Source organism: Salvelinus sp. IW2-2015, linkage group LG20 (assembly GCF_002910315.2).
Source record: "Salvelinus sp. IW2-2015 linkage group LG20, ASM291031v2, whole genome shotgun sequence".
Taxonomy (NCBI): Eukaryota; Metazoa; Chordata; class Actinopteri; order Salmoniformes; family Salmonidae; genus Salvelinus; species Salvelinus sp. IW2-2015.
The window spans coordinates 5,193,208-5,206,175 of NC_036860.1; the positions used below are offsets into that span (position 1 = coordinate 5,193,208).

At 38.5% G+C, this 12,968-nt stretch overlaps 1 non-coding gene across 1 annotated transcript; it reads right to left on the reverse strand.

Moving 5' to 3' along the window:
* Positions 1-7,595: 7,595 nt before the first annotated feature.
* trnat-cgu (transfer RNA threonine (anticodon CGU)) lies at positions 7,596-7,667 on the reverse strand. The gene has a single exon. It is a non-coding gene; the product is annotated as a tRNA-Thr (tRNA).
* Between the last annotated feature and the right edge of the window lie 5,301 nt (positions 7,668-12,968).

A 12,968-nucleotide genomic window follows, 5' to 3' on the forward strand; every position in this document is an offset into this window, starting at 1 on the left:
ATCTGATCACTCTTCATAACATTCTGGAGTATATGCAAATTGCCATCATACAAACTGAGGCAGCAGACTTTGTGAAAATTTATTTTTGTGTCATTCTCAAAACTTTGGGCCACGACAGTACACAACCACGTCTCAATTGTCTCAAGGCTTAAAAATCTGTCTTTAACCTGTCTTCTCCCCTTCATCTACACTGATTGACGTGGATTTAACAAGTGACATCAATAAGGGATCATAGCTTTCACTTGGATTCACCTATGTCTATATAGGTCAGTCTATGTCATGGAAAGAGCCGGTGTTCTTAATGTTTTGTATACTCAGTGTAGAGTACTATACGTTGATGTAGAAGAAGGTTGTACAATTAGAAACACAACAGTCTAAGAACTGCAAGGACCAGGATATATTGGTCACATCTGGAATCTTAACGGTGGTTGTGACAATCCAAACCATTTTGTAGGTCATTGTGAATGTACATTGCTAATTCAGAAGAAAATGAGGTTCTCCAGTGCATTCCTCTCCTCTGACGTCAGTTTGTCATAGCAAGAGGCATTTGGGGATTCATTTTTGCAAAGTGAATTAGTTTATCACAGAATATAATCAACATAGTTTTGGTTTATGCACAGAAATGCATCAGAAAACATTCTACACCGTTAGGATTTGAGGGATCATTTAATAGAGATTACTCAAAGTATTACATCCATTGGAAAAAAGTCAAACAAGCTTATGCTATTATCTCATTATATTGAACATCAAATGTCTCAGATGAATATCTGAATATCTGAATATCTCAACTTTGACAGTCATCATCTACTTCTTGAGGCACCAGGCACCTGATGCAGAAATTATACCAACAATTAGAGTTTCTACTTTCATTATTAATCAGTCTATTTAATAGTTTATCTGTTGTTTTCTCGTCTTGTCATTCACAGTTTAATATTTTAAATTCTCATATTGCAATATTCATATGTCAATATTATTACCATAGGCATTCGCTGTGATGTTTTATTTCAAATCAATAAAGGCACAGATCCTTTCTGCCATGTCATTTAGACTGGAACGTTCTGTTGAAGGTATAGGGTGTCAATAATGACTTCCCCAGCTGTAACTGCCTCCCTCACGATAAGCAACGACAAACCTGTCTGGAAAGCCAGCAAATGCTGTGATTCAACACAGCCTGACCATATTCTTCATACACAGCGCCTTCACAGCAAGGGAAGGTGTTTACGACTTCACAGTCACATCTCACGATGCAAATTATTACAGTTTTGATTCCATATGTCCATGGCTAGGATATGTTTACAATGATATAGATGTGTTTATTTACTGATATTTTGAGAGTTTATTTAGATGGGCTTAGTTATAGAGGGTTCTCCTCCACTGATATTCTACTATGAACGCAAATACAACAATGAAATCCCAAAGACTTTTGTTTCATGACCCATTCTGTCAAAATCATTCTGATTCCGTCATCAGTTACAAGGTAAAGGTGAAGAGAGCTAAATATCTATTCTGCTCACTCACAGTATATCCCACATAGAAGGAAGTGCTCTCCTGATAGCAGTAGCTACAGGCTTGTGGACATACAGAGAGCATGATGGGTGTGAATGACCACTGACCACCTGTTTTATGTCTTAGCCCGCTTGCTGTGCAGCATATTTCATGAAGATGAGTAGAATTGCAAATGGCCTACTGAAAGTGTTCCTTTTAATCAAAATTCCATTGGTCTTTAAAAAAATATATATATATTTCACCTTTATTTAACCAGGTAGGCCAGTTGAGAACAAGTTCTCATTTACAACTGCGACCTGGCCAAGATAAAGCAAAGCAGTGTGACAAAAACAACAACACAGAGTTACACATAAACAAACGTACAGTCAATAACACAATAGAAAAAGACATGTACAGTGTATGCAAATGTGGAAGAGTAGGAAGGTAAGGCAATAAATAGGCCATAGAGGTGAAATAATTACAATTTAGCATTAACACTGGAGTGATAGATGTGCAGATGATGATGTGCAAGTAGAGATACTGGGGTGCAAAAGAGCAAGAGGATAAATGATAATATGGGGGTGAGGTAGTTGGGTGTGCTATTTACAGATTGCCTGTGTACAGGCACAGTGATCGACAAGCTGCTCTGACAGCTGATGCTTAAAGTTAGAGAGGGAGATATAAGACTCCAGCTTCAGTGATTTTTGCCATTTTTTCCAGTCATTGGCAGCAGAGAACTGGAAGGAAAGGCGGCCAAAGTATGTGATGGCTTTGGGAATGACGAGTGAAATATACCTACTGGAGCGCGTGCTACGGGTGGGTGTTGCTATGGTGACCAGTGAGCTGAGATAAGGCAGGGCTTTACCTAGCAATTAATCTGTTCTCCCTCATCTAATTTACAAAACATTTTGGTAATCGAACTAAACCATTGGTTTGGTATTTCAATTAGTTGATCATGAATCCACAGCTGCTGTGACTGCACTACACTGCACAAAATTATTCAGGGGCTTAGTAAATATTATCCCCCAAAATATATGATTTTCACATACAAATTCAGGTTTTACTTCAATATTTGTAATACCTTACTTCATTTGTATGTACTCAAAAGGCATGACATTTGAAAATGTCAATTCAATTTAATATTCAGTGAATAATTTACTACAATTTCATAATATTTACTCTCAGCTTAATAATATATTTTTTTCGCAACAACTTGCCATGTGGCCTCGTTTTTAGAGGATTGTGGGTAATTCTAAATTGTTTGACTTTATGATACTTTTACAGAACTTTATATGCATGTTTCTGTATCAGTATTAAGCAGCTTGTTGTGCTATGAGGTATAATGGATCATGATGAACTGATATGAAAACCATCAGGCAAATTGACGTTCAACGATGAGACCACCCATTCCCACCATCAACAAGGTTACACAACCCTTAATGCTAGAGACACATGCAGCATCTTAAAATGCCTGCAGTTCTACCTCCACTGACTGCTCGTGGAATGGGCACTGTGTTCAGCAATGGGTTAAAATGGCAAATAATCAAAGACATAAAAAAATATTTGACATGATCACAGAAAGTAACTGATCAAAAAGATGAAGTAGACTAAACAGTTTTGGAATTGTATATTATATATAGTAATACCTCATGTTGGAAATACTCAAAAGGCTGATGCAATTAGTTCATTTAAAAAAAGTAGAATTAGCACAATATATTTTTTTTTTACAATGTATACAATGTATAGTGATCCCAGTCATCTGGAATTTAACAGGAAAGTGATACACACACAGGGTCTGTGAGCGGACCTTGGTGCAAAACAACTTAATTGTGCACTCAAGGCCATCTGTGAGAAGCACAAATTGTAGGCATGACATTATGTGAACTCCCTACCAAAGGGCTTGTTCAAGCCAAGGAGATACATTGGTAATGTTAACACAAACAAATATTGAGCAGTGGTTTGTGTTTGTGTCACATGCTCTGAGCACTGAAAGAGTGTGTTCTGGCCTTTGCCTCAGGACTAGGATGGAACAATCTGGGCTTTGAAAGAAGACATGGCTCCTTTCTTTAAAGGGAAATGCTAAGAAGTCAAAACTCCCCTGCGCTTATATTTAGAGGAATTTGAACGCCTCCTTACATGTTGTAAATGATGCAAACCTCTCACAATTGATATAAAGCCAATAACCATACTGAATTATGATTTATGCAATGCAATCATTATTTATTCATCATTAGAAGTGAGATAACAATCTACAAAATTATATAATTTTTCTCCTACCTACAGTACATGTAATACTATTTATAAACATTACACTGTGTATCTAATTGCATATATGACAAATAAACAAAATACAGGTATAACCTTTTCTTTATCCTTAGGCATGAAATTAACAATTTGATAGAGATGTACACTCCCGATCAAAAGTTTGGGGTCACTTAGAAATGTCCTTGTTTTTTCCCTTGTCCATTAAAATAACATCAAATTGATCAGAAATACAGTGTAGACATTGTTAATGTTGTAAATGACTATTGTAGCTGGAAACGGCTGCTTTTTAATGGAATATCTACATAGACGTACAGAGGCCCATTATCAGCAACCATCACTCCTGTGTTCCAATGGCACGTTGTGTTAGCTAATCTAAGTTTATCATTTTAAAAGGCTAATTGATCATTAGAAAACCCTTTTGCAATTATGTTAGCACAGCTGAAAACTGTTGTTCTGATTAAAGAAGCAATAAAACCGGCCTTATTTAGACTAGTTGAGCATCTGGAGCATCAGCATTTGTGGGTTTGATTACAGGCTGAAAATGGCCAGAAACAAAGAACTTTCTTCTGAAACTCGTCAGTTTATTCTTGTTCTGAGAAATTAAGCCTATTCCATGTGAGAAATTGCCAAGAAACTGAAGATCTTGTACAACGCTGTGTACTACTTCCTTCACAGAACAGCGCAAACTGGCCCTAACCAGAATAGAAAGAGGAGTGGGAGGCCCCGGTGCACAACTGAGCAATAGGACAAGTACATTAGAGTGTCTAGTTTGAGAAACAGACGCCTCACAAGTCCTCAACTGGCAGCTTCATTAAATAGTACCCGCAAAACACCAGTCTCAACGTCAACAGTGAAGAGGTGACTCCGGGATGCTGGCCTTCTAGGCAGAGTTACTCTGTCCAGTGTCTGTGTTCTTTTACCAATCTTAATATTTAGTTTTTATTGGCCAGTCTGAGATATGGCTTTTTCTTTGCAACTCTGTGGTCTACGTTAGTTCATGTTTCAACTTTATTTGTCCCAGAGGGCAATTGGTTTTGCAGCAAGGGGCACATACGACGTAAAAACATAAAAAACACATATGAATCACAAAGATACTGAATGTAAAGGTAGTACATACAATGCTAGTGCATTAGTCATGGGTTGGCAGCCATCAATATAAATATATCAATAGTAATGTTCAACAGCAATAGTACAAAGTAAGGCCTACATAGAAGGTAAGTACATTTTCAAAAACATCAAGTCAACATCATCATCATCAAAAATATGGTGACCTAAAACTAAACATCAAAAATTATGATTACATTATCATCATCATCAACATCATCATCATCACCATCATCATCAGCCCATGTAATGGAATCCAAGACAATAAAGCTAGTTAGGACATTAATCCAAGGGTACTGTGAAATGTATAGAGCGGAAAGAGTTGGGTTAGTTTAATCTGATATATATTTTAGTTTAATCTGATATATATTTTAGTTTAATCTGATATGTATTTTAGTTTAATCTGATATATATATTTTAGTTTAATCTGATATGTAGTTTAGTTTAATCTGATATGTATTTTAGTTTAATTGGATATGAATTTTTGTTTCATCTGATATGTATTTTCTACACCCCTATAAGCACAACGATAGGAGATCAGTGCAAGAGCAATAAGGATTTTTAGGGGCATTATGATGGTGAAACTGAAACACAAGTGCCCCCAAAAGCCCCTTATTCTCCCTGCGGCGTTACATTTGAACTTCACTGGGCACCACCGCCTGCCATTATTTTGACTATTTATTCTGTCCCTACATAATCACAGTATCATACAAACAAACATAAAGTTGGGCTAATTGGTTTTAAGATGAGAGGGTGAGTCCCAGAAGCGGGACTTTGCGGGCCAGTTGGATTCTGATCAAACTCATCTCGCTCACAAGATCCCGTGACTGAGACCACACTAAGGCCACCTGACATTCTCATACACATTACAATTACTTATAGATACGATATTACATCATCCTCAGCTTTTGTCCTCAACTCATTTTCAAAGAGTGCAATTTGTGTGTAGGCTATTGCATAACTGACATTGGGTTATGGTCTAGGTAGGGGATTTGTCTGGCTATAAAACAGATTACACACTTCCACTCACTGTTATTGAGAATGTGTCAGTGTCAGCCTGCTATAATAATTAGTTAATTTAGCTACATCCTACATGACCTACAATAAGGCTGATTTCACAAGAACGGCTTTACAGTAGCCTGCGTATTTTCTACAAATTATGTGATTACTGATTATGCAATCCTCATGATTTGAATCACTGTGCAATCGTTGAACATGTCCTTTCATAAACTACACACTTGATTAGGATCAAGCTGACATTTCCTGTACAATAACTGGATTACAACATGCACATTAATATCATATTGCTGCAATATACCCCTCTGTATAGAATGTAAAACAACATGTTTTAATATACAGCTCTTGTGTGCATTTAGTGAATTCACTGGGCGTTAGTTGAGTCCCAGACAGTGTCTGGTGGTCCATAGAGAGTTCAGGTACTCTCAGACACAATCTGTCTGCTACTCTGAGACCACCCCCTGAAAAGAACAGCACATTTAATACGACAACTAATCATGCAAACCTAATATCAACACAATAGCATTATCTTAACATTCACAGACAAGTTTAGCGTTCATTGTGCTATTCAAAATGATCAATAACAAAGTCCTATAATTATTAGATAATCGGAGTGACAGTAATACAAATTACCCTCACACCTGCTGGCCCTCCCAGCCCTGGTAGACAGACGACATGACAGCCGCTCCGACCTCTCAAGCCAAACATCTTCCGTGTGTCATGGATATAACATCGCTTTAAACTTACCATGATAATATCAGACCAGTCAGCAGGATAGGAAGGAACGACTGTCTGATTTTATCGGTTGTTGTTTCTTTAAGTATCCGTGCTCCTAGTGGTGAGCTCAGCAGTGTCTGGCGGACTTGACTCAATGCATTTAAATAAAATCTCGATTACCAGCGCCTCAAACATTGCTTCATGGTCTCGCCACGAGGTAAGAGAGGCCGTGAAGGGGGTAATGCAGTCTCAAAAACAGACAACAGCAATATGGCATTTATCCAAATATATTTGTTTTTGTTGTTAATTATAGGCTGTTGGAATTCAGAAAAACATTCTAGGGGAGTCGTATCAGAGTCAGAGATGGCGTTGTCCTGCGTTGTTTTCTGCAGCTATTGGGGGGGAAAGTTTGGCATATGCTAGGCCTACTGTAAATGGAATTATGAGTTTTATTTTCCTAAAAGTATTATACAAATATTGAAACTGGGAAATGCATTCCTCGAAATCTATGGAGCTTCACACTGTTTTGTGCGTTTATGGTGCCCAGAACAGGGCTCCGCGCGCGCCAAAAAGATTCTCACAATAAGGCTAATGATGAAAGGGTTTGAAAATGCAGATGAAATGGGATGTAACAAAAACAAAACATTGCGTTGTTTTAATGTACAATTCTTACAAAAGTCCCCATGTCTCTTTTAAAATATGAATATATTGCGCAATTTAGCACTAATTTAGGCAGTTGCTGCCTATATGTCACATTTCACTCTAGCTACAATGTTATGTACACATTGTAAAGGAAAGATTGTATGGACGCATTAAAAACATGAGTGTTTGCTACCCCCTATTGATGGTAAAGTAGTCCCACACAATGTTTCAAAAGTCATGTATGCAGTCAATAAATTTGACTGTTGTTGTGGCTAATTACGCTTTCCATTATAAACTCTATTTCGAGTATGGTAATGGTACATTGATTTTTTATTTAGCAGAAATGCTATTGATAATCTCCTAAAAGGCACGGACGGGGTTCGAACCCGCGATCTTCGGTTTACGAGACCGACGCCTTACCACTTGGCCACCGCGCCTGCGCTGGCTAGCGCATGAAAGAGTGTTCCATATCTCATGTAGACGTACATGTTACACAGTGAACTCGTGGCGGCCCTGTGCAGTTAAATTCCACTGAAAATGTTTAATTTAGAATAATTTTTTCATGGCTTATGCCGTGTTCATGTATTTTTTTGTATGTTCTACACTCAAACTATTAAAATTGGAAATAGGTAATGTTTTGTTTAAGACAGAAGTAACACAATTTCACTTGAAAGGGAGTAGCTTGTAGGGCCCCTACCAATGCATGTCAAATATAATGTATTTTAGCATAGGCCTATTTAAATTAACTGTCACTTTGGAAGTTACATTTGGTGTGAGTAAAAAAAAAGAATGAGGAAAATATTTTTATTTACATGAACCACAAGGGGAGGCTATTACACTGCAATGTCTTTCAATACTTCACAAGGCTAGCGAGTACACACACACAAAAACACACACACAAAAACACACACACACACACACACACACACACACACAATTTATGCAATAAACAGTTCAATTAAAATTATTATTCAAACAGCTTTTTACATTTAAATTACCCTTCAAAAATGTGATACTCAATCAGGTTTTCATTGTTGCAGACATGGGACACATTTGTCACAACATTTTAAGAATGACCCAGCTAGTAATGTAACATTTATGTAATTGCGATTGGCCAAACATTTATATATTTTTTAGGTGCAGTGAAATATGTTGTTTTACAAGGTCAGCCATAGTATTACGGCGCCCTTGAATGCCTTGTTCAAGGGCACATTGACAGATGTTTCACCTCGTCGGCTAAGGTATTCAAACCAGCGACTTTCTGGGTTACTGGCCCAACGCTAACACGTCTGTAATTTTCATCCATCCAAACAGTGCTCAAAATACTTATTGAGGCCTAAACAGGAATGCAGAAACGACAAGGCGTCTAATCAGAAATGCAATATAATCTGTAAAAAAAAAAAATGTTTTGTTTAACGGCAGTGTGTGTTCTGTGCTGTTGCCGATGTGTTCTTAGAGGCACAGATGGTTTGGTCAGCTGAGTTACACCAGTTGTTTTACTGGGTCCTTTAATCTTCTCTGTTGGTGGGTTCTTTGACAGTGGGAGTGGGCTTCAGTCCTACAGCCTGGAGGGAGGAATAAACAAACACCTTTGGGAGAGAGGAGAGAGAGAGAGAGAAAGAAAGAAAGAGAGCGAAGAGAGAGAGAGAGAGAGAAAGGAGAGACTGCTAGTGATGGGGGAGGGGAGAGAGGAGAAGGAGAGTCATGAGACAGGAAATGTAAGCGTGAGATGTATCCTTATTTTCAGACTGTTAATTGCAGAACACTGGGAACAGACGGACCAATATTCAAATTGGATTGCCTGTCCTAGGGGGGAAATGTTACATTGTTACTGAGGGTATATCGTTATAGAAATACAAATCTGTATTTTAGAATACTGCAGATATATGTATGTGTTATTTCTGAGTCTGGGAAAATGCACCCCAGAAAAGGAAAGGAGTTGAACTGCTCTACGGTATTGATATGGCAGGTCAGTACATTTGTATTGCCTCTACATTTAGTGATATAATATGCATGAGGCTGGTGGAGCTCTCACTATCTTCTTCTTCCCCGAAACCTCAGAGAGAAATGCTTGCCTTAGGGCTTTCATTTGATCAGATATCCTAGGGGTTGTTTCAAAGGCTTTCCAAAATGAATAAGACTCATTACCATTGGGAATGAGTCAGTGTTGAAAACCAACAGATGTTGTGGATGAAACCTTGACCTGCTTATCCCTAATCATCAGTACCTAGAGACGAACAAAAGCTTGCTCTGTTTTATGTTAAACTATTCTTGAGGTTTGCTGGTGCTAACAATGTCTTTATTACACTAGTGTTACCTTTTATGCTTAGTAAGTATAGGAAGCAACTATACTGAGCCATATTTTAAACAAAAATGAAATCTAAACGCACACAATGAAAAAGATGAGTTGTGTTTAGTTTGTCTTTGCTTGCTACATCACTGCACAGGCATGGCCAATATCAATAGAACTTCCACCACAGCTAATGAAGTCCCAAATAGTTGTAATTGTTTCGGAAGAAACATGAGCAGAGTGATTTGAGAAGGACAATGGAAATGCAATATGTCATGATGCAATGTTCAGGACACAAATGGTTTGAATGAGCTCTGCTCCTGCCATAGTGTCTATGACATACAGAATGTGTCAGTCAAGATTAGTTGTGGAGGGTGTCTATTGTTTGTTTCCGTGCTCATTGTTTTGTTTCTGACTGAATTGTAGGTTGAGATTAAAAATGACTGCAGCTGCTGGCTACTTTGTCCCCTGCTGATCATTAGTGGAATTTCATTGTGCGTGGTTTATCTCAGGGTTCCATGTTCTGTAGTCTGGGGATGCTGATAGGTGCAGGGCTGCCCAGTTAGTAAAATGAGGTGAAAACAACACCAATAGTAGGAGATTATTTGTTGGTTCACAGGAATTGTGAAAGCCATAAATATAGGGTATACAGTGGTGAAGCGTGGAAAGTTATGGAATTTGTGGATTACAATAATCATCAACCACAACCCAAAGCATTTCTGAGGCCTAAATGAGGATCCTTGAGCTAAAAAATACTACTGTTAAAACAAATAAAATTGGTAACAAATCTGTAGATCACTAACCAAATTCGGTATAAGAAAGTCACTTGTATAATGAGGATGGATCTTATTGTATTCAGTAGTGACTCCCCACAGACATCAATACATTTGAGTCATTCTTATCCAGAGTGACTGCACACATTTTTGTACTGGTCCCCTATGGGAATCAAACCCACAAACCTGGCGTTACAAGCTCCATGCTTTACCAACTGAGCCACACAGGACCCTCAGTCAACATCTATTCCACGTTGGTTCAACGTAATTTCATTGAAATGACACGGAAACAACGTTGATTCAACCAGTGTGTGCCCAGTGGCTAGAATCAACCAACACAGCAACACACAAGTTAGGTTATTCTTACTTTTCTGCTCTGCCAGGCCCGTATTATAAATGCCAAGCACATACACCTAAATGCCAAGCACATACGCCTATAACATCCAGAATATATCACACTCTCCAGTAGCCAGAGCTCAAGGTTCTGTCCAGAGCACAGCTGGTACAGAAAATGATGCTCTGGCCTTGGACATTCTGATCCACACAGGAGGACATTCATCCTTCTAGCAGTCATTACCAGCCATATCCATTGTCCATTGCACTTCTGTTGATAGGATTTTGTTCAGTGACTTTAACTGGGCTTTACTGCCCATTATGGATGAAGAACAAAGGCCGCAGAACATCTAGGCTTTATAGTAAAGAACAGGTATTTGAGGCATGGAGAATGTAGGGGAACATTTGAAATGAGACTGAAACAATGGTGCCTGCTCCCGTGTTTGAAGCTTTATGACAAGAAATTGTATCCCTGAAACTAAAATAGTATGGAGTTTGTAATGTCATACAGCATTGATTTTGTGCACAGAACAGCTCCGTAAATCCGTAAACAGAATCGTAAATCAATTCAGTTGTAAACCCTGAGAGCTATTTCTTAGCCTGAAATTACATCATTATGAGGCATTTTTATTCATGTGATGAAACACCAAGAAACTCACTTTCTGCCTCTGAGAATAAGACAATATTTAATGTGGCTATCTTTTTAATAATGCATTGCTCCTTGTTATAGACACACTGGCCAAACTGCTCTTTGATAAGCAAGGCTTGTTTTTCCGTTCATGAGGGGAAATATGGGAGTGAGTGTGTCCATGAAAACACAGTCGGCTTCAAATGAGAAATCCACCACGATGGAATATTACCTGATACACACACAGAGTACAATATAAAACACTTGTGTGGCCAGAAGTCGTAGCACTTGTAGTTTATTTTGTCCAAACTGAGGTCTTTGAGTGTTTGTCTCTGTGGTCATACAATTCAGATGTCTTCATTTGTGTACATGGCGGGGTAATGTTTGCTTTGTATTTTTGTGGTAGTGGATCTGTTTGACGAGTCTCTCTGATGTAGTGAGGACGTCATAGTCAGAGAATGTGCAGAGAATGCTGGGAGGTGGCAATACGAACAAAATCAAACACAATATAGAGAGGACAATATGTTCCTAACACACCCATGCACACACAGACTATTTTGTAAAATGTGCATCTACAGTACTATAATAGTCACTTCCACCAAATGAAAGATTTGTAGACTGTACTTTAGCTCTAGATTTCTTTTCTTCTCTAATCCATCTGTTCAGGTAAAAATACAAAAAATGTCAGGCAAAACTTTCGATCAAATTTCCTCTCCGTGAATATTTCCTCTCTGTAGGTCTGCGTTCCGCTGGGGGAGTGTTAGAGAGAATCTGCAGGATAAGAAACAAATAAGACAAAATAAATCCTTGTGTCCATGACAACTTACAACTCATCTTCGATGAAGAGCGAGGTAAATCAAATCTTACTCCCCAAGCCAGGACTTGACTGCTCCAACATCTCACCCCTCCCGAACATGAATCCCGGCTCTCCTTGATACCACTGGCCAGCTGTTTGTCCTGTGGTGCTCTCTTCTTTTTAAGAGTTACATGTCTTTGAGTTTTGTAGCTTCTCTTGTTTCTATTACAGATGCTGGCCAATGTGCCCAAAGGAGCGAAAAGAGAACCACTGAAATCAAGCGAAAATCTGAAAGTAAAATTTGTTTTAGTGTGGCGCAATCAAGGCAAATGCAAGTGGCAGCCATGGATGTTCGTTGGGGTAGTGTGAATGGAAAATCGGTCATTGTGGGAAGGGTTTGTTGAATCTGACCCTGGCTGCTACAAGACAAGCAAGTGTGAAATTCATATGAAAGGTAAGCAGCTGATAACGCTATACAACAAAGGCAATAATCATCTCTCCCCCCTTTTCCCAATGTTCTTTTCACTACTCTCATCTGCTTATACCTCTTCTCAGTGGCTGTTGTGTGTTTTGTGGCATTTCACAATCTTCCCTATCCATTAAACACATGCTAGCTTTGATCTAAAAATAACCAAACTTCAGGTTTTATAACAAAGCACAGCTATTTCCACCACTCTCCATGGCTAGAGAGTTTATTTTTTAACCAGACTGGATAAAACCAGACTGGATTGCGGAAGGGGACTCCGTTCAGCTTTGTTTGTTTAAAGCCACTTTCATTTTTGTAATTGTCACCCCTAAGTCTCATCACAAACTGTGATCATATCTGCTAATAGTAAGTGGGCTATTTCTAATGTTTACCCAGCAATTAGGWGCAAYTCYCTCATGCCTGCGGGYTCTGTTGCTATAGTTACAATAGGA